The sequence below is a fragment of the Poecile atricapillus genome, chromosome 3, assembly GCF_030490865.1.
Source record: "Poecile atricapillus isolate bPoeAtr1 chromosome 3, bPoeAtr1.hap1, whole genome shotgun sequence".
NCBI lineage: Eukaryota > Metazoa > Chordata > Aves > Passeriformes > Paridae > Poecile > Poecile atricapillus.
Window position 1 is genome coordinate 88,033,971 of NC_081251.1, and position 20,699 is coordinate 88,054,669.

General features: G+C 45.7%; 1 protein-coding gene across 2 annotated transcripts in view; it reads left to right on the forward strand.

Annotated features, from left to right (window-relative positions):
* The window catches only part of LOC131578032 (uncharacterized), a 90,045-nt gene that overhangs the window by 63,207 nt on the left and 6,139 nt on the right, over positions 1-20,699 (forward strand). The gene's annotated exons all lie outside the window — the stretch shown is intronic.

Genomic DNA, 20,699 nt, shown 5'->3' on the forward strand with positions numbered 1-20,699 from the left:
GGAAGCACTGGAACAGGTTGCCCAGAGAAGTTGTGGCTGCCCCATCCCTGGAAGAAGAATTTGTGGCCAGGTTGGATGGGGTTCTGAGCAACTTTGTTTAGAAGAAGGTGTCCTTGTCATCACAGGGGCATTCAGACTAGATGATCTTGAAGGTCCCTTCCAACCCAAAACATTCTAAGATTCTGTTTGTTTGTGACCTTGCATGTTGTCACCAAAGCAGATGTACCTCAGTCCACATGATCCTCCATGTTTATGATACACAGGCAAAACCAGATTAGGGGATAGAAAACAAGTATCCTTCATGATGAAGCTGCTATTTTCACTGCAGTGTTTTTTTATAGCCTTGCAAGAGGGATGAATGACAGACCAGGATCCTTTCAAGGTTTTTACCTTGCCTAGCAGGCAGTAGGAACAATGCTTTTGTCTACCCAGAAGTGCTGCAGTTGATAAGCATGCTGTTGGATGTCCTGGCCCATCACTGCTATGGAAATGAATTTGGTATGTGAGAGGAGGAGCGGGTAGAGCTGGCTAGAGCCTTGTGCAGAGCTGGGGGTGGTATTTTTCTGACATCTCAAATGCCTTCTGTCAGGACTCTTCAGTCCTGTCTTCCAGCAGCCCCACAGTGACCTGTACTTCTGATTGCACAATTAATCTTGATCTCTTACATGCTTTCATGTGCTTCTGCCTGGAACGTTCTCTCAGCTGCAGGCACTTTCCCCTCCATGCAGTTCCGGGCACAGCCAGCAGGGGCACTGGTGCTCCCAGGGGACCGGGCAGGTGCGGTGATTCCCCTGCGCTTGCAGGGGGCGCTGGGGCGCGGGGAGCACGCGGTAACGGCGGCTCGGCCAGGAAGGAGAAAGGATGGAGGAGAGGCTTTGCTGCACAAACCCCCCTGGGGCAGTCGATCCCCGTGTTCCAGCAGGATTTACGGAAACAGCAAGGTGGGCCGGCAGGAATGAGCAAAAATCCCAGGGTGGTAGGCAAGATGTATCAGAAGCTCCTGAGCTGTGGTTGGAACAGCGGGAGCTCTCGGCAGGCAGGAGGTGCGGGGCTACAGTGCAGAAAAAGCTCGGAGCAGTGCTGAAGAGCAAGGGAGATGGGATAGAGGCACCAGGCTCCCAGCAGGGCACAGAGGGGCGAAACAGTACAGGAGTGGGCTCCAGCGGTGACAGTGAATCCTCCTCGCAGTAAGCAACAGACTGCCTGTCCTCTGAAACCCAGAGCGAGAGCCCTAGCAGCTCCCCAACTCCCATCTTTTTGCCTGTCCGAGTCTCCAGGTATCCCCTTCCCTCTACCCTGAGTCTAGACACTTTTTTGGTTTTCTTAAGTACCCAATAGTTAGTTTTGTAGCAACATGGGGGGGTGGGATTCCATGAGTACAAAAGAAGGAAACTCAACACCCAACAGCATGAACGTGAACTATGGATTTGTACATAATAGGTAAATGTAGCAAAGCACATGCCACTGCAAGGTCAGGGACAGGTGTTGGCCTATGTGGTGTTGTACATGAGCTGGGCAGAGTGAGTGTGCAGACCTGGTCCCTGGTCCCTCGAAGTGTCAGCCAGTGTTATGTCTGTAACTGGAAGCAAGGCACTGGAAGTGGGACAGGGGCACACGCATGTTGTGGGTATTTTAGCGTCCAGAGTGTGTTTGCATGGTGCGTTGTGTTTTGCAATTGTCAGGAAAATTAATCCACAAACACCAAAGGTTTATGTCCAAAAAGGAGACAGAGGAGTCCTTTTACTTTATTAGAATAAAGGGAGAGGCCATGGGGCATTCCCCTGGGGTCTCTCAAAGTTTTGGAGGACACAGCGTCCTTTTTATCCTAATTCCCGGCCGTAATGCCTGATACCTAAGATTCCCCTCTAATGTATAACCCCCCCTCTTAATTCTTATGGAATTTATGGTGTTTCCCCATTGTTTCTTTCATCTTTCAATATCCAATTTTCATTTATCAGCAAACCTACAGTTTGTTTGTAAAGACAAATATCTTTTTTTCCATTCATCAATCAGTGGAATCCTTCCCATTGTTTCTTTTATTTCTCAGAGCTAGTTCTATCTACCAGCAGACCCACAGCCTGTTTGGAAAGACGAATCCATCATTCCTCTCAATCCCTCCTCTTTTAATTTTTTAATAATTGTCTTTACAAACTTTAGTTATCATTGACTTAATTTCCTGTTCCTGGGTCTTTTTGTTGTGAAATTATTTGCAGTGACATCAGTTTCTGTCCTTCTGTAGCCATCTCTGGGTCAGTAGGCACGGCTACTACCTGCATCCCTTTGACCACATGTTGAATGAGTTGTACTAAGCAAGGGGTTGTGCATGGTAAAAAGACCAGAGTTGCTACAGCACAGAAGAGGAAAAAAAGCATTTGTTTAATCCATAGTCCACCAGGTAACCACAAAAACATGTCCCATTTCCATCCTTTCCATATTTGGACCGGTACATGAGCTAACTTTCTTAATCCTTTTGTTATTTGTTTCACCACCTTCCCCTTGTCATCTGTTAGCAAATAGCAGTTTGAGTTTGAGAATTTTTTGCCACACACTCCTCTTTCTTTTGCTAATAAATAGTCTAATACCATCCAATGTTGAAATATTGCATTTCTCATCTCAATAGATTGGTCAGCAAGAAGGTCAAGAGCTGTAGCTGTCTGGTTAATTATTATTTCAAAGACAGCTTGTAACCTAATTATCTGATTTAAATGATAAATCAGTTCTCTGGCACTTGATATTAATTCATTTGAATTCCAAGTGGCTGGTCCATAGTGTTGTATGATTTATTCAGGTGCCCATTCATCTTTACCCCACTTTTGGGTGCTCTCTCCAGACAGGGATGCATCAACTGACTGCTTTTCTCTAATTAGATCATCATATACTTTGATTCCTAACTGATTTCCCTGAACTTTTTGTAGCAGAAAGAACAATGGTCTAATATACCCCACATAACATATCCCTGACCAGTTTGGGGGTAACTAGCAGTAAGCATATTAGCCACAAATCCAGTAATGCCCCTTTAAAGCCCAGGTCTCATTGGCAAAGGGACCTTTCCAATTCTCATCATCAAGTGGTGGAACAAAATACAGTTCGCTTCCTGGGCCCAGTAGTCCCCTAGCAATAGTTGCCTCACCATAAGAATCACAGTATTTGCATTTCCCAGCTCCCACATGACATTTCCACTTGCAGTTACATTCCAGATCTATTTTGTTAGATCTGGACCAGAACCTGTTAAAAAGGGTTTCAGTTCCATTCCAGTTGTTGCCACTTCCACTGATAGTTACAGACAACGTGTGTCCTACTTGTGGAATTATCTTGGGGGCAGCTTAAAAATAAGGGGTCAAAAAATACTTATCGTTCCCCACTGCTTTACAGCCTTCAAAATCCTTTTAGTAATTGTTGAAGGAACACCTTTCCCAGATACCATTAGTGAGCTTAACATGCATTTGATTCTATCTGCTATGATATCTGGAAGAATCATAAGGAGGGCAGCTGGGGGTCCAACAATCTAAACCCAAAGATAAAGTCCAGTCACAAACCCTTTTTCCCACATATATGCTACTTGTTCTATTTAGACAATATACACCTCTTTCAGAAGAATGAAGCTGCCATGGACTTCCTTCTTTGTCCCAAAATCCTGTTCCATTATGGACCTCACTCAGGGTGCTAACCCACCACTTAGGCTCGACTGGGCTGACCACCCATGACCAGTTTTCAGATCCCCCTGGCTCTCCACAGACCCAACAATTGCTAAGGTTAAAGGTTTTTGCTATTTCTTCTCTTAAGGTTAAAAAATTACTTTCCCACTTTTAGCTTTAACCTAACTGACAATATAAAGGTAAGATTATTAAGAGAAACATTCTAATACTTTAATAAACTAATTTCTTAACCTAATTTTCACTTTCACGTTGTCTTCCACACCACTTGTGGCAAGGGAAGGCACAGAAACACCTTAGCATAAAGAAAGCAATGACAGCATGGATTGGCCCTCAGTGTCTGGAGATCTGAGAGTAGGGATGCCCATACAGACTATTTCAGCAGGCAGTCTGTGGGTAGGCACTCGGGGCTTCCCCTGTGTCAACACACAGCTACTGCTCCAGTCCACTCCTGCAGAGTGTCAGTCACAGCTTCCCATCCTTCTCCTCCAGCTGAGATGTCCAAACCTCTGGGGCCTCAGAGACCTTGACCCGAGTGTGATGGGTCCACCCGTGTTCAGCTGTCTTGACGGCTGTTTCTGTGATTAGCAACACTTGGAAATGTCCACGCCACTTAGCTGCCAGTGGTGCTTCTTTCTACTCCTTAACTAGGACCCAATCTCCTGGTTGGATGTTGTGAACAGCAAAGTCCAAAGGCAGGGTCTGTGCCAGCTGAGCTTCCTGTCAAAGAGATTTCACAAGAGACAGTATCTGGGCCACATATTGTTTTACAAAAAAAACCATCACTTATCTCTACCCCCTCTCCCAGGCTGAGAATTACAAGGATACAGAATTACAAACATCAGTTCAAAGAGAGATAGTTGAATATCCCCCCTGGGTCTGGCCCTTATCCTTGCCAAAGCTAGTGGCAAGAGACGTACCCATGACATCTTAGTTTCTATAACCAGCTTCAGAAGGTGTTTCTTTATTTCCCTGTTCATCCTTTCAACCCCGCCCGAACTCTGGGGATGCTAGGAGGTATGGAGGTTCCATTGTATCCCTTGTATCCCTAAAGCAGTCATAACTCCTTGAAGAACTTTTCCTGTAAAATGAGTTCCCCTGTCTGAGCCTACTGCTTCCACAATCCCATATCTTTGAATTATTTGTTCCAAAAAATATTTTAATAACTGATCCTGTAGTTGCTGAAACAGCTGGAAATGCTTCTGGCCACTTTGTTAACTGATATACTATTACTATTACTGATATACTATTACTATATTTAAATCATGCCACTCAGGGCATTTCGGTAAAATCCACCTGGCATTTATGGAAAGGACATACAACCCAAGGCCTCCCTCCCCTGGCAAGTTTCTTTGTTAACTCTGTTATTGGTTTTAGCACGAATCAGGCAACCCCCAATAGCTCACTTTGTTAGAGTAAAAAGACCCACAGCAGCATACATTTTGAGGAAATGCTGGTCCTCGGAAGCCCCAATGACTTTCTTCATGAAGTTGTTTTAACAACTGTAAGGCCAGAGTTTTTAGTATCCACTGCTTACCATCCCTTGTAAACCAATTATCCCCTCTTTCCTCTGCCCCGCTCTTTTTAATTATCTCCAGTTTCTCTGGTGGAAAAGACAGTTTCGCTGGCAGTGGTGAAGTTACTGGGAGCAAGGGCAGGATCTTAGAGATTTCTGGCATCAGTGAAGCTTTCTGAGCTTCTTCATCAGCCAGTCGATTTCCTATTGCCTCCTCGGAGTGCCCTGCCTGGTGCCCCTTGATGTCTATTACTGCCACCCTTTTTGGTAAATTCACCACTTCCAACAGGCAAGAGATTAAGTTCTCATGAACTAACATCTTTCCCCTGCAGGTTAATAAACCTCTTTCTTCCCATAGTTTCCCAAATGCGTGTATCACCCCATATGCATATCTAGAATCAGTAAAAACATTTACTGTCTTGTCTCGGTATAACTCACAGGCTCTCCTAAGTACACACAGCTCCGCTGTCTGAGCTGACCAGGTGTGTGGTAACCTCCCCCCTTCCTTTAATTGTTTTCCATTCATGACAGAGTATCCTGTAAATCGTTTCCCTTCTACCACCCTTGAAGACCCATCAATAAACACGTTTTCTCACATTCAGTCGTTTTCTCACATTCAGTCGAGGTAGTATCTCATAAATCTTCCCTTGCCTGGGTCTGGAGATCTATCACCTGAATGCAGTCATGGGTTTCTTCCTGGTCCCCCTCTTCAGGGCCGTTCAAACAGGAGGCTGGGTTAAACCCTTTTCTGCTTTTAAATTCTAAATCCTCCTGTTCCATTAAAGAGAACTCATACTGTAATAACCAAACACTGGTCATCCACTTGGAGGCTTTCTCAGTTGAAGCTCTAATCTGATGTGAAACTTCAACAATCATACCCTCCCGTTTGTCAGCTTTCAGGCCTCACCCACCATCAGAGCTGTGGCTGCACTGTTCTGCAGACAATGGGGCCAGCCTCTGGCTATCAGGTCTAACAGCTTAGAAAAACAGGTAATAGGCCTCCGTGTTCCCTCATGCTCTTGCACCAAAATTCCTTTAGCATGACCCTGTTTAACATCCACATATAGTTCAAATTTCTTTTCTGAGTCTGGAAGAGCTAATTAACTAATTTGTCTTTTAATTTGCTAAAGCTTTGCTCTCCTTCTGGTGTCCATACCATGACATTAGGATTTCTTGGGTTAAATAGTCATATAAAGGTCTGGTCACAACAGAAAAATTCTCAATCCATACTCTGCAGTACCCCACCAACTTTAGAAACTGCCATAACTACTTATTTGTCTGGGGTAATGGTACTTGTAAAATCTCTTGTATTCTTTCTGGATCAATACACTGTAACCCTCCAGTCAGAATGTGTCCCAAGTATTAGATCTTTTTTTCTACCAATTGTGCTTTCTTTTCAGGCAATCCTTTTTTAGCAAGAAAATTAAACAGCTTTACAGTAGCCTCCTCAACCACCTTTTCCTGTTCCCCTGATAGAAGCAAATCATCCACATCCTGCGACAACCTAACTCCTAAGGGTGGAGTAAACTTTCTTAATATTTTCTGCAAAGATTGCCCAAACAAAACCGGTGACTCTGTAGATCCCTCTGGGAGGGCTGTCCATGTCAGTTGTTTTACTATTTTCCCTCCTTCCTCCTGTTCCTACTCCAAGGCAAAATACTGTTTACTATCTTCTGTAATCGGACACCCCCAGAAAGCATCCTTCAAATCCAGTACTGAGTAATACTGATGTGAAGAAGGGGTCTGGTTCAGGATTGTATAGGGATCTGGTACTATGGGATGCCTTGATTTGACAATTTCATTTATTATTCTTAAATCCTGCACCATTCTGTAGGTTCCATCTGGTTTCTTAACTGGCAGGATAGGGGTGTTATAGGGAGACATACAGGGTTCCCAAAGACCTGCCTTTAGCAGGGACTCAATGACAGGCTGTAACTCTTTCTTTCCCTCCCTTGAAAGAGAGTATTGCTTTTTAGACACCACTTGTCCTGGTTGCTTCAAAGTTATTTGGAGAGGCTCTATGTCTAGTTTTCCATATTGCCCTGGGGCTGCCCACACTTCCAGATTTATTTCAGCACAAGCCTTCTCAGATATTTTACACAAAGATATCACAGTGTTGGACTATGTGTCATTTTTTACAATGCTAATTTGCATTCCAACTTCAGCCACCAAATCCCTTCCCAGTAAATTATAATCACAATTAGGAACAAACAGGAATTCATGCATTTCAAACCTGTCCTCCACATCTATTAATAGTGGTTGAATAAAATGCACTTGCTCATCCTTTCCGCTCACTTCTTGAATAACCAATGATCTTTTTGACAGTTTCCCTCCATCAGGGATAAAAATTAAGGTGGATTGAGAGGCCCCTGTGTTTACTAGGACATACACCTCCTCTCTGACACAGTTCTGCCAGAGCCTGGGCTAGCTCTGAAACACTCCAGCTTTGCGCCAGGAGTGGGGAACAGCCTGGGTAGGGTTTGGTCCCAGAGTTGAACCTTCTGAGACACAAGCTCAGCAAAAGCAGGATATCAACCACTGTCAGCATCACGCAAAGGAAGAGGAGGAGGCTCTCTGTTTGAGGTTCCGAGAACACGTTTATTGCCAAATGGGATCAGGGACAGAAGAGCCCTGAGCACGCCTGTGTTCAGGATTTTATAGAGCACCAACTCAATGGGCGGGAACAAACAAACACCCAATGGGGAATACAGGATGGAGGAGCGAAGAGAGGGGATTACAATGCAGGGACCAACAGGGATGAGGGGGAGGAGAGGACCAGTCATGTAGACCAATGGTGCCTCAAGGGTTAGGGATTGACATGGAAGGATCCAGAACAAAAGGCAGGGTTTACAATGATGGACAAGGGGTAGGGGCAGGGTTGTGGTGACAGGCAGGGAAGGTTCAGGAATAAGGGGTTGTAATTGCAATGAAGGGCAGTTCAGGGGAGGATGTAACTCTTTGGGGTAAACCAACTTGGGAGGAGCAGGGAGGGGCACAAGAATGAATCATATAACTGACAAATTTAAACATACAAGTATGAATAAACATAAACACTTGCTGCAACACTCTCAATCCGGACCCACCTTCAGAGTTAACAAAGGCTTGAAGGTGGTGTGTCCCTGGTACAACCGGAGCTCTTGGCACCCCTAACAATCCATTTCTATTATCCTCTGGACTTCATTTTCCTGAGGGTACAGCTGTTTTTGCAGATATTCTCACTTCTAGTGTCCCTCTGCCCTGCAGACAGCACACTGGTTCCTCTCCAACTGCTGTTTGGGTTGGGTCTCCCCTGCTGGGGAGAGAACGCCTCTGCCACATCCTTGTGGATGATTCTGTCCCTTCTGTCCTGGGGGACCCCTTGGGCCCTGTGGTTCTTCCCCTCTTGGGCTGCAAAAATTCTGCCATCACCTTCGCCTTTGCTTTCTCATTTTCCTTATCCCTTTTTTATGTATACTTCCTGTATCTTTCTAACCAGGTCACCCAGGGATTTACTTTGTTCTTCCTCTAATCCCTCCCCACTACTGCCTGTGAGTACTCATTTTCCGACAGCTCAAAACCATTAGTTTTTCCAGTGAACCAAACAAAATCCTTAAAAGAAAATCCTAATCTTTCTACATACAATCTACATTTCCTGGATATTCTTTCCTCGTGTGCACTCTATTTATCACATACCATATACCACAACTAGTCCCTGTCCTGCTGCATTGTCCAAACAGCTGCTCCCCCCACTGGCGCTCCCGGTGGGCACGGCCGGCAGCAGCACAGACCCCCAGCCTTGCTCTTGGTTTTGCACCTCTGTGCCTGGTCCTGCTGCTCCTTGCCTCAACTGTATCTCTCCATACTCCCCTTCAACCAGTTCTGTTCCAACACACCAACACCATCCATCCCCTGTTGTCAGGACTCCTTAACTCCCCTTATTGTCCCTCTGGGCATGGAGTGTCAAGACCCCTTCTTGACTTTCCCTTATTGACCCCTTTGGGCATCTATATCCTTAATTACCTCTGGGAGAATGTGTAAACCAACTCCACATTCTTCCAAGGGATTCTTTGGAGATATTTTGGGATTGTCATCCCTTTTGCCTTGGCCCCTTCCTGGCTGTACCCTTGCAACTCTCCATGGGTGCCCTCTTTAGCCTGTGCTATCCTCCATGGTTGCCCTCCCAGGTTTACCTGAGCTACCCTCCATGGGTGCCTTCCCAGGTTTACCTGTGTTACCTTCCATGGGTGCCTTATTTTACCTTTGCTACCCTCCGTGGGTGCCTTCCCAGGTTTTCTCCCCAAAGATCCCATTTTACTCACCAGTGAGATTTGAAGTGGTCCTTCCCTGTGGACTCTTCATGGATTCCCCTGGTTCACCACTCGTCTGTCTCCTGGACAGTCTGGGGAACCCAATCGATTGCCCGGTGCCGGCCACCACCAAGGGGAGCTGATCACCGAAACTGGGTGAGGCGCCTTCAGCTCTGCTCGCTGCCTGCTGGCCTGGACAGTGGAAATGTTCCAGAAAAGAGCCCCCATTTGTCAGGAAAATTAACCCACAAACACCAGAGGTTTTTGTCAAAAAAGGAGACAGAGGAGTCCTTTTACTTTATTGGAATAAAGGGAGAGGCCATGGGGCATTCCCCTGAGGTCTCTCAAATTTTTGGAAGACACAGCCTCGTTTTTATCCTAATTTCCCGGCCGCATGTCCCTCTCTCCCCATCGGCTGAGGTACTTGAGAGGCATCAGGTACTTCCTGATACCTAAGATTCCCCTCTAATGTATAACTCTCCCTCTTAATTCTTATGGAATTTATGGTGTTTCCCCATTGTTTCTTTCATCTTTCAATATCCAATTTTCATTTATCAGCAAACCTACAGTTTGTAAAGGCAAATGTCTTTTTTTCCATTCATAAATCGGTGGAATCCTTCCCATTGTTTCTTTTATTTCTCAGAGCTAGTTCTATCTACCAGCAGACCCACAGCTTGTTTGGAAAGACAAATCTGTCATTCCTCTTACAATGGAGATGCTTCCTTGGCACTGGAAGGAGGATGACCATGTGCTTCTGGGGTGTACCTGCCTCTGCCCTACACCAGGCTTGGCCAGCTCTGAAGCAGAGACCTGTCTTCCAGTGTATCTATAATACCACCAGTCTTCAATTCTCCAGGCCATCTTGGGATGAGGATTAAAAGTCTGTCATTTTTCCTATTTTTGTTCTTCCTTGACAAACTTCTACATGCAGTCTCTGAATGGGATTGGTGGAGCTGTGCTTATCTTAACAGCAGTAGATGGGTAGAAGACACCCAGGCACTTACCAGCTGTGTCTCAAGGATCTTGTTGGGGCTGGCAGAAAGGAAGGATTTCAAGGTCAATCTGATAACCTGGCTGATCAGAGAGATGTTTTCTGCTATGTAAAAGTAAGAATTTTAAATCAGAACATTAACCTCTTGTGCTTTTGCCTTGAGCTTATCAATGCTGAAAATGCCCTCTGCTTGGACAGGGCCCAGATCCCTCAAATGACTTCCTTTGTTTCTTGTCGCTTACTCTGCATCCTAAAAGGCCACTGCAGAAACGTGCTGGCTATTTTCCTCCTAAAGCAAGGGACCTTTTCAGCTTGGAGCTGAGCAGGAGATATGCTGCTCAGAGCCTTCTAGGCAGATACCTGAGCTATTCACAAGTGCAAGCCATACCAGGTGACAGAGCAGTATTGGTGCAAATCTTTGATTCTAGCTGCACAGCACAAAGTAAAGATTTCTAAAAAATCAGAAGGTTCAGTGTGTGTAGGCATCTATATATACACAAATAAACACAGGTGTTCCCCTTCCATCCCAGGCTCCCAAGGAGCTGTGCAAGCATTTAGCATTGGATGCATATAAATATGCAGATAAATACCATGATTGCAATTTCAGAGTGAGTTACACTGAGAAACCAGCAGAAAGTGTGACTCACCTGAAGAGAGGTAGGGTAAGGAGAACTTTAAGCCATGTTTCTAGACCTGTGTCCTTATTCCTACCATGAGTATAAACAGCTTGGGCATCTCAGGCAGCAGAAATCCCAAAGTGCATCTTGCTAACAGCTTCCCAAACCTTCCTGGTTTTTCTAGTATGTGACTGAGTGTCTAAACCTTACCCTGGTCTTAGAATCAACAAGAGAGGCTTGCCTCCTGGCCAGTAACAACTTTGGATTACTTTATGGTCAGAAGCCCCTCATGGAGATTTTGGTATTCCAGTTTCCCCAGTGGTGTCTTGTCTTCAGTTGATGGGCATGCCTCTGCTGAGCAAAATGGAGAAGGGCATCTGCTAAAGTGGGAGCATGAATATCCCTTTGGGTATTCTACGCTCCTCCCAACCCAGCCACTGAACTGCCTTCTGAAGATGATAGTAGGTCCTGGAGAATCCCAGTCTTTGTTCTGAACAGTTCCTGACAAAAGACACTGTCCAGAGTTTCCTCAGTGTGGGGAAGTATCTAGTATAGCCAAGGGGGGAATGCCTCTCTCTGTTAAAAAGTACTCAAAATATTTGGCTTTTACTGAATTTCATGGCAAAGGCTAACCAGCCTTTAGCCTGCCCAAAGCAGGTAGAAGTGGGACTGTCATGTCTCTCTTCTGTTTCCTTAAGGATAAGAACTTTTATTGCTTCCTTCTTTTCAAAAATTCCTGCTGTGTATGCCCTCGCACCTGTTGAATCATGTAAGTGCCCACAGAATAACCTTTGTGGAATAACCAAGAGCTCTGTAATCCACACTGCACCCTGGAAGTAGCAAGTAGCTGGTGAGTGAGCAGGCTGATTTCCCATTTTCAGCAGTTCCTGCTTTGTGGTCTGATGTGGGTTGTGGGTCTGGTTTAAGAATAGGGAGAGGTGGGGAGTGGTACAAACAAGGTGCAGCCCAGTTGCTTCTGGGACAGCCTTGTGTGTCAATGGTAGCTATGGCTACTGGCACTGTGGTTCAAGGGAATGGAAAATAGCAAGGCATGTTTCAAAGAGAGAGGGTCAGATTTAATGTCTTCTGGGTCATATCTGGGTGATGGAGCAGAGGGGGAGAGAGATTTAGGGGATGGCACAGGGTCACAGAGAGCCACTGTTTTCTGCCAAAGATTAAAGTCAAAGATGGCTGGTGAGGCACATCTACTCGCTGCATCCAGGCGCACTGCAGTTGTTCCTACTCCCTTTTTTTTCATCTGGCTGTGGGAACCTGGTACCCGTTGTCTCTCCCAGTCCCTAGATCCTCTCTTCCCACACACTTCTCCCATAGTACACCCACTTCCTGCTTCCACAGCTAGGGTGGTTTGTCCAGAGGCAAGTGCACTATGTCAGCATGTGTTTGCAGTCTGCTCATGCCAAGCTAATTAATCCTCACTTTGCAGGTTTAATTTGTGTACCCTTCAAGTTGAAAGCAGTGTGCTGCTCTGTGCCAGCCTGCCTGGCCAGAGGGAATCTGCTTGCCCTGGCCTCATGCAAACTGGAAGCTGCACAAGCCCAAGTACACACTACGTGTGGGCTCTGTTGGAAGCATGGTACCTGAGGTTCCTGGCTCCAAGGGAGGAGGACTATGAGGCAGCTGCTGTGATCTCTGTAAGAGGAGGGTGTTCCTGCAACACAGCAAGGGCTGGAACGGGGAGGGTGGAGAGGAAAGAGAGGTGAGATAGTGTCACTTCTGTACAGACCAAAGCTAAGGAGTCTACTTAGATGCACTTGGAGATTTAGGGCCAGATTGTGCCTTGCCTGTGTATGTGTTTGTTTGGAGCAACTCTTGTGCCTGCCCCTTCTCCTGCTCAGGCACATGCAGACCCTGTGGTATTTGCAGGTATTGATGCAGGAATGCAGGAAGCACAGGCAATGTCTTACCAGAAGGAAAAAAAGTAGGTCCAAGACACAGCTGACTACTAGGGAAATATGGGTTCATTCACTTGTTCCTAAGAGATTTTTTTTGCCTTCGGAGCATGATCTTTACTGGGACGCTGGAGTGGTGAGTTCCCCAACCTGGCGAGGGAGCAACAACAGACTGCTCTTCTGAATGACCCATGTCCCTTTTATTTGTGCAGCCTCTTTCCTTCAGGTTGTCAGGCAGGAAAAATCAAAGCTTCAAATAAGCTTTGTCAAAGACGTATCTAAAGATGCGTGTGAGAGGAGAAGAAAGGCTTATCATGCTGCTGCCAGCAAGGACCAGAGCTGAAACTGGCTATTTCTGCTTTTGGGCAAGTGACCAATAAGCATCTGCTAGGCCCTTTGAAGTACCTGTCAAAAAGGTTCAGTGTTGTCTGTCTCGTGGCACCTCTGTAAGTCTGGTAGTTGCCACCTGACAACTCTGCACACACATTTGCAAATGTTTGATTTTTAAAAATGTATTTTTTAACCTTTCTAAGAGGAACGGTGATATGTTTGTAAAACACTGAACTGCTCTTTGCAATGTGGTGGTATGGAAAGAAATAGGTGTTAGCCTTATGTTGGTGATGGCAGAGAGGTTTTTCAGTCTTTTAGGGAAGGGTGATGAAAAACATAAGAAAATGGTGCTCACTGCAAAGTTTTGGGTTCCTTGTCAGAACAACATTTGGAGACGACCTTTGTTTTTCTTGGAAGAAAAAGGAAAAAAGTAGTTATAAAATGAAGATCTGGCATGGTCTATTTTTAAACTATTCCTTGGAATAAAATTCTGTATGAACCTGGGGGCAGAAGACAGACTTTCAGGAGGAAAGGAGTTTGCCTGTGAAAAGTTCCTCCTTGAGCTGCTTCAGGTCTGCGACTGGAATACATTGTTAGAGGCCCCATCAGAGTTAACAAATAAGCAGTTAAGTGTGAATTGTGGCTCCACTGGAGGAGCTGGTCCTGCTTGCCAATGACTATTTCTTTAAAAATGCCTGAAGCAAGACTGTAATTGAAAAGAAATCACCTCTCATCAGAAGGCTGAAACACCTAGAAGTTAATTAATTCATCCTAGCTGTCTGGCTGTGGTGTGCTGTTGTGGCTTAACCCCACAACGAAGTTGCTAACTTGCAACCCCATGGGATGGGGGAGAGAATTGGGAGGGTAAATGTGAGATGGCTTGTGGGGTGAGATAAAGACAATTTAACAGAGAAAGCAAAAACTGTGCATGCAAGCAAATCAAAACAAGGAATTCATTCACTGCTTCCCTTGGGTAGGCAGGTGTTCAGCCATCTCCAGAAAAGCAGGACTGCATCATGGTTACCTGGGAAGGCAAAACACCAGCTTATGCCAACATATGGTATGGGAAAGCCCTTTGTCCAGTTTGGGTCAGTTGTCCTGGCTGTTTCCTTCCCAGCTTCTCATACTCTTCCAAACATTCTCACTACCAGGGCACAAGAAGCTGAGAAGTCCCTAACTTAGTATAAACACTGTTTAACAGACTGATATTTTTAATTATTGCTGTTACCATTATTCTTACCCTAAATCTAAGCCAAAGGACACACTAGCTATTAGGCAGAAAATTAATTTTATCCCAGCAGGAACTAGGACATGTATGTATTATGCACTGGAGAGACTGAGGCAGAGATGTTGGGAAGTAGCCTTGAAATAAATTGGCCAGGAGACAAACTCCTGTTATTATGCCTTCATTAGAACCCAGCTCTGTGGTACAGGCCTGAGGAACTGCTGACACCACAGCTGCTCCCACACTGGCAGCTCCAAGGAGGAGGCACAATTCAGCTTTGCAGCACACACTACAGAGCTGGGGCTTCTGTCCTCATGAGCATAGCCAGGCCACCTGTTATTCTGGCTCATTGTCTAGGGGGGTCAGTCCTTTCCAGTCCTCTTGAGGTCATGGTGATGCAGGAAGATGGTTTCTAAGCAGGTTTAGGTGACGCAGGAAGATGATCTTTCATCATAGCTTGCTAGAATATGTTTCTTTGTCCTTTTATTCTTCTGTTAGCTCATTGTTTTGGTGTCTTGCATGCCTTAGTTTGCATATTACTCAGGCACACAGCCCCATGGGAGCAGCTTTGTTACATAGTAACAGGGAAGTAAGGGGAAGGGGTAGAGGTATGTCCTATAAGAACTCTTAAAGCACTTCAACAACTGGTAAGTAATTAGCATTACTAACAACTATCGGACTAAACAAGGGGTACAACAAACAAGGTTTACAAATGGGATAAGAACATTAACTGTACATAACTAAACACAGTGTTTTAACCGGGGTGGATTTCTTGAGAGATTTTATTCATGACAGCCTGGTCAGAACCATGTTTGGAATTACAGATGTAACTAGGAGCAGGCATGTGGCCTCCTTCCCTTGCTCTAAGCTGATGGCTTCCCACATCAAAGTTGAAGAGTAAAGAAGTTTATTTTCTAACACTTAGCAGGGGTGAGAGGAAGGAGGACAAAGTGGAGTTAAATCAGTGTACCTGTAAATGTTCCTCTGTGGAATCTGACAGCCTTTACTCTTTCTGTGCCCTGCCTGAATATTGGTGCTACCTCTGGCTCTGCCCACTCCTGGGCAAGTCAGCTGTCTCACAAACAGGTAGTGTCCCAGGCAGGCATCTGTCCTTGCCAAAGCTATTCTGGTGATTTATTCCTTTCCATAGAGGATGATGGTGGGAATCAGATATGCCTTCACAACTTGCAATTACATGGTGCCTTTCATCCCAAAGGACTTTTATACAAGTGAGTCTACAGACTGCAAAGGGATCATTCACCCACCACTGGAAGGCAGCATCCTTTAAACAGAGCTCAGCAGCATTTCCCAGCCACTGGGGCTTAAGAGTAGGAAAGAAGGGACTCCTGTGCTGTGTCATGCTGGATTGGCCTTGAGTAGGGGACGGGTTGGCAGAGTGCACAAGCTGATCTGGTTTTGAATCCCACCAGTATACTAGAAGTCTTAAGAAAGAGGACCAAAGAGTCCTCTTAATTTTCCATTATCCCTAGCACACCACTCCGGCACACCACTCCCTTCAAAGATGTTGTGCTGGGTAACTGCATTTCCCCCCTCCCATGGGGCTTGTCATTCCCACAGCTGAAAGCTCACTTTGACCTGTGCTCACTTTTGCTTTGTGCAAAGAGAAGAACTATGATTCTGTGGAACCACGAGACCAAAATCATGTTACTATCTGCATTTGGGATATTTTCCCAGACTTCATAGAAGTAAGAGACCTGTTTCTAGGAGGAATATGGCTTCATATTAACAGATTTAGCTTTACATGTTTGTCTTCTTCCCATATACTCTTTCCTTGCCAAAATGTACAATTACATTACGGATGGGTTTATGGAACAGTTGTGCATTTGTCTGTTTTCTGAAAGCTGCTAATATGATTGAAATCGGCATTTCTTTTGTGATGTTTACTCTTCGATGGCCTTCTTTGAGGCCTCCCTCCACTCACCATATTTAGGTGTGCTTCTTTGTTAATACACTTCAGGTATGTTTTAAACCTGTTTTTTTATTTGCCCCACTGTATTTAAAGGTGATAATACTATTGCTTATCTGTGCATAGTTGCTTGAAAAGTATGTAAGACAAGTTTACCTCCCTTAGGAGCTCATCTAACTCAAATAAGGTGTGCAGTGGCATCGTGTGGGTATCTTCAGGTGCTGGAGCAACCCTGTGTTCTGAACAGCTATACAAGCCAGTAATGAGCTGTGGTGCCTTAGACATCCCCTGGATGCTGTGAAGTACTGGCCCTGTGTGGCTTGAATTACTTTACAAGCAGGTAGGATTTGTATAAGTGGAACAGCCCTCCTTGTGATTTCTGAGTCAGGGGGAGTCTGCATGTGCACAGAGGGATGTGGACAAGTGACCAGGGAAGTGCTTGTGTACTGGGGAGAACCTGAGGTGTGTGAGGGCAGGTATGTGCAAGTGAGCATGTGTATTTGACAGAGTATATGTCTGAGCCTGTGTGCTCTCCCGTGGCAGCCGCGTGAGTCTGACTCAGGCCATTCTCCAGCTGTGTAAATACATTGCTTAGCAAATTGAGGGCTCTGGTTAATGATTTCCATTAGCACAGGGCCCATATTAGGCTCCGTTTTGTGAGCAGTACCCAGCAGTCCAAATGCCATTAGAGTGAACACATGAGCCTTTAATGTCAAGTGTGTATTGTTTGCACTCTCAGGAGCCTTTGCAGGAGATGGTCTGGGGCTGCTCACCAGGGGCTGTCAGGCAGGTTTATGGCAAGCTCTCTGGGGACCTGCTGCAGGCAGCAGCAACAACTCTTAACACCCTTCCCTAGTCAAAGCGAAGTCCCAGGCATGGTGTGTCCAAGGAGAAGGGCAGTCTGTCTAGGATGCTTTCCCAGACTACAGGGAGGCAGCTGGCCCAAGCAACAGAGTGGCAGGAATGAGTTCCTCTCTCTGGCAGCGGGCTCTATTAATTTTTGTTCTGGAAATACATCTACAGAGCTTTGCCTTGTGCTACTCATCAGGACCAAACCACCACATGCTGTGATCCCAAGTGGTGTCTTGGACTAAGCCAGATGAGACCTGGTCATCCCGAGAGCTGGATGTGAACTCCAATCTAAAAATGCTCCTCCGCAAGAAGAGTTGAGGATTTGGAGATTTCTTACCTCCAACAGGTACCTCTGGTACCACCCTGTCAGTCAGGGAGCAGATGCACAAGGATCCTGTATTGCTCAGGGTTATAAAGGAGTGCAGATTGGTCAGGGTGTTGCTATGGATGAGGGCAGTCAGGTTACTGCCTCTCCTATTACTGCCTGCAGTTGGGCACAGGCCCTTTTTCACTCTGCTCTTGTCTGCTGTTGTTGAAAGCTAGTTGTCATCTTGTGGCTGCATGAGAGGTGCCATGATGAAAAGCAGGATTGGGTGCATTTTGAGCCTCACTTGCAGCTGCCTGACTACCCATGAATCTCAGCATCCTCCTGTGTCTTCTCCCATCCCTGACCTTCAACCTCAACCCTTGTTCTGTGCCCTGGGAGTCCTGCCCTGTGCCCTGGGAAGGCTCTCTGCCCCACACATTGGCCCCAGAAGAAGACCCAGAATAAAACCATAGCACAACTTTTCATCCAAAGCCTGGTGAGTTTTGTAGATGATTTTTGTCTGTCCTTTGGACCATCTTTCCCGAGCCCCTTCATCTGCTGTCTGCCAGAAATGAATGGATTCAGCTGCCTTCCTTAATCCTGTCTGGCGTTTCAAAATGGAGGGGACTGCCAGGTTCTTTGTTCCCATTCCCTCTTGGCACTGGCAAGGGACCCTCTCTGCTCTGGAGAAGGACAAATGTGCTGATTTATTCTGGCCCTTAGCTTTGAATAGGGGTTCCTATGTTACCCTCCAGGTCTGAGACCTGCCAGAGCATATACCATATATCACTCCACAACAGGTGGCTATTGAGTAAAGGCCCTAAAATCTCCCTCTCTTGTTTCTTACACTGCTGACCAAGGTGTCAGGGGGATGTAGCAGGGCATGATTTGCTGGCTGAAACTCCAGGCACAGCTGATGCCAAGCACCATGTTGGCATTTTCCATTCTCACGTGCCTGTCTTAATTTTCAGAAGAGATACCAACTAGGCAGGAACACACTGTCTACACTAGCTTTTAGAGGTCTTTCCTGACATGAGGGCTGCTGCCCCATGGGGCTGAGCTGTGACCAAGAGCTTGGAGACAAGAGGCTTCCAGATCCTGCTGCAGTTACTGTGGTACTCAGGCCCTGGCTTGGACCTTCCTTAGCTCATTCTGATTTGCTATGTGTGTTTGGGTGAGAAAAACTATCTGAACAGCTTTTTTGTGGTGTTTGTGTGTTGTTTTTCTTGTGATGACAAATTAAAGCCCAGGCAGAGGAGAGTGCAGGCATGAAAACATCACATTGCCATGCTGTTAGGTAGTTGCACCTGTGTGATAGACCTGAATCTGAAGTGCTAAAATGAACCTCTGTTTTCTGTGAGACAGTAGAGTTGGTAATTGTTCTTTAAAAGCCTAATTTTTGGAGTAAAAGTCCCACAGTACAGGCTAAGCAAAGGACACCATGGTTCCAGTTAGGAAAGACCTAGAAAACGAGCAGGGAGTCAGTCACATAACACCAGAACCCAGTCTGAATCATGTAGAATGTTAAGAGTTGGAAGTGACATTAAAGATCATCTAATCTAATTTTTTAATCCCATCTGCCATGGGTAGGGACACCTCCCATCAGACCAGGCTGCTCAAGGCCTTATCAACCTCACCTTGAACACCGCCAGGGTTGGGGAATTCACAACCTCTGTGGGCAACCTGTTCCAGTGTCTCACCACCCTCATAGGAAAGGATTTCTTCCTAATATCTAGACTAAATATCACCTCTTCCAATTTGTACCCATAACTCCTTATCCTGTCACTATAGGTCTTGAAGAAGAGTCTCTCTCTGGCTTCCCTATAGACCATTTCCAGGACTGGAAGGTTCCTGTGAGGTCTCCATACTGCCACCTTTCCCTCCAGGCTGAACAGCTCCAACTTTCTCAGCTTGTCTTCACTGGGGAGGTGCTCCAGTCCTCTTAACAACTTCATGTCTTCCCTTGGACTTGCTCCAACAATTTCATGTCCTTCTTCTGTTGGGGGCTCCACAGCTGGATACAGCACTCCAGGTGGAGTCTCAGCAAGAGCAGAGTAGAGCGGGAGAATCACTTCCTTTGACCTGCTGGCCACTTTGCTTTTGATGCAGCCCAGGATTCCATTGGCTTTCTGAGCTGTGAGTGCATAGTGCCAGCTCACATTGAGTTTTTCATCAACTGCCACCCCCAAGTCCTTTTCTGCAGGGCTGCTCTCAATTTCTTCTCTGCCCAACATGTAGGTATTTGGGTTTTTTCTAACCCGTTTCTCATTGGGTTTTTTCCTAACCTCTGTGAAAACAGTGGTAAAGCCCTTCCTAAGAGTGATGGAAGTGAGATGAGAGTAGGGGACATTTGCATGAGTTTCTGAGCTGCTGGGCTTCCTACATATTCTTTGGTTTAATCATGATTAAACACTTTCCTGGACCATAGAGCAGTGAGACCTCCTCTCCTGGCCAAAAAATATCAGTGAAGTAGGTGTCCCACTAGTGCTTCTGCTTGCATAAGGAAAGAAACAAACCAAAGTTCCTGAAAAGTAAAAGGAAAGCTCTTCACATTTAACAAAGTGGAATAACTTCTTTGGCACCATAATTTCTCTGGGGATCCATATATACCAGCATAGTAGAAATGTCTAGTGGAAAACAGCATTTCTGTCCTGTCACACAATGCAGGGAGTACATGGCTATTTCTGCCCTCCTAATTCTGGATCTGCACTGACCATGCTCTGAACACTGTAAGCAAAAGGGGAGAGAATGGTCTTGAGTGGCCATGGTAGAAACCAGTCTGTTAAGCCTTTTCCTCCAAGCATCTCTAAGCCATTCCTCTTCAAACTGTAGAGTCTGGAACCAAAACCCTGGAGAGTTTCAGCATGCCTGGGAATTTAAGATAAAGAGTGGTTTGTAAATCCTTATTGGAGAGCTGTTGACAAATGGGGCTGAAGAACACATTTCCAGAGATTACTTGGTTTGTCTCCATGCTCTAAAGGTGTATCAGATCTTATTTCAAGGCCAAGTGAATTTAGCTTTTCCGTGTGATACCTTTCGGTAATGATGCTTTTCTGACTCTAATACTCTAGATGCATCATGGATA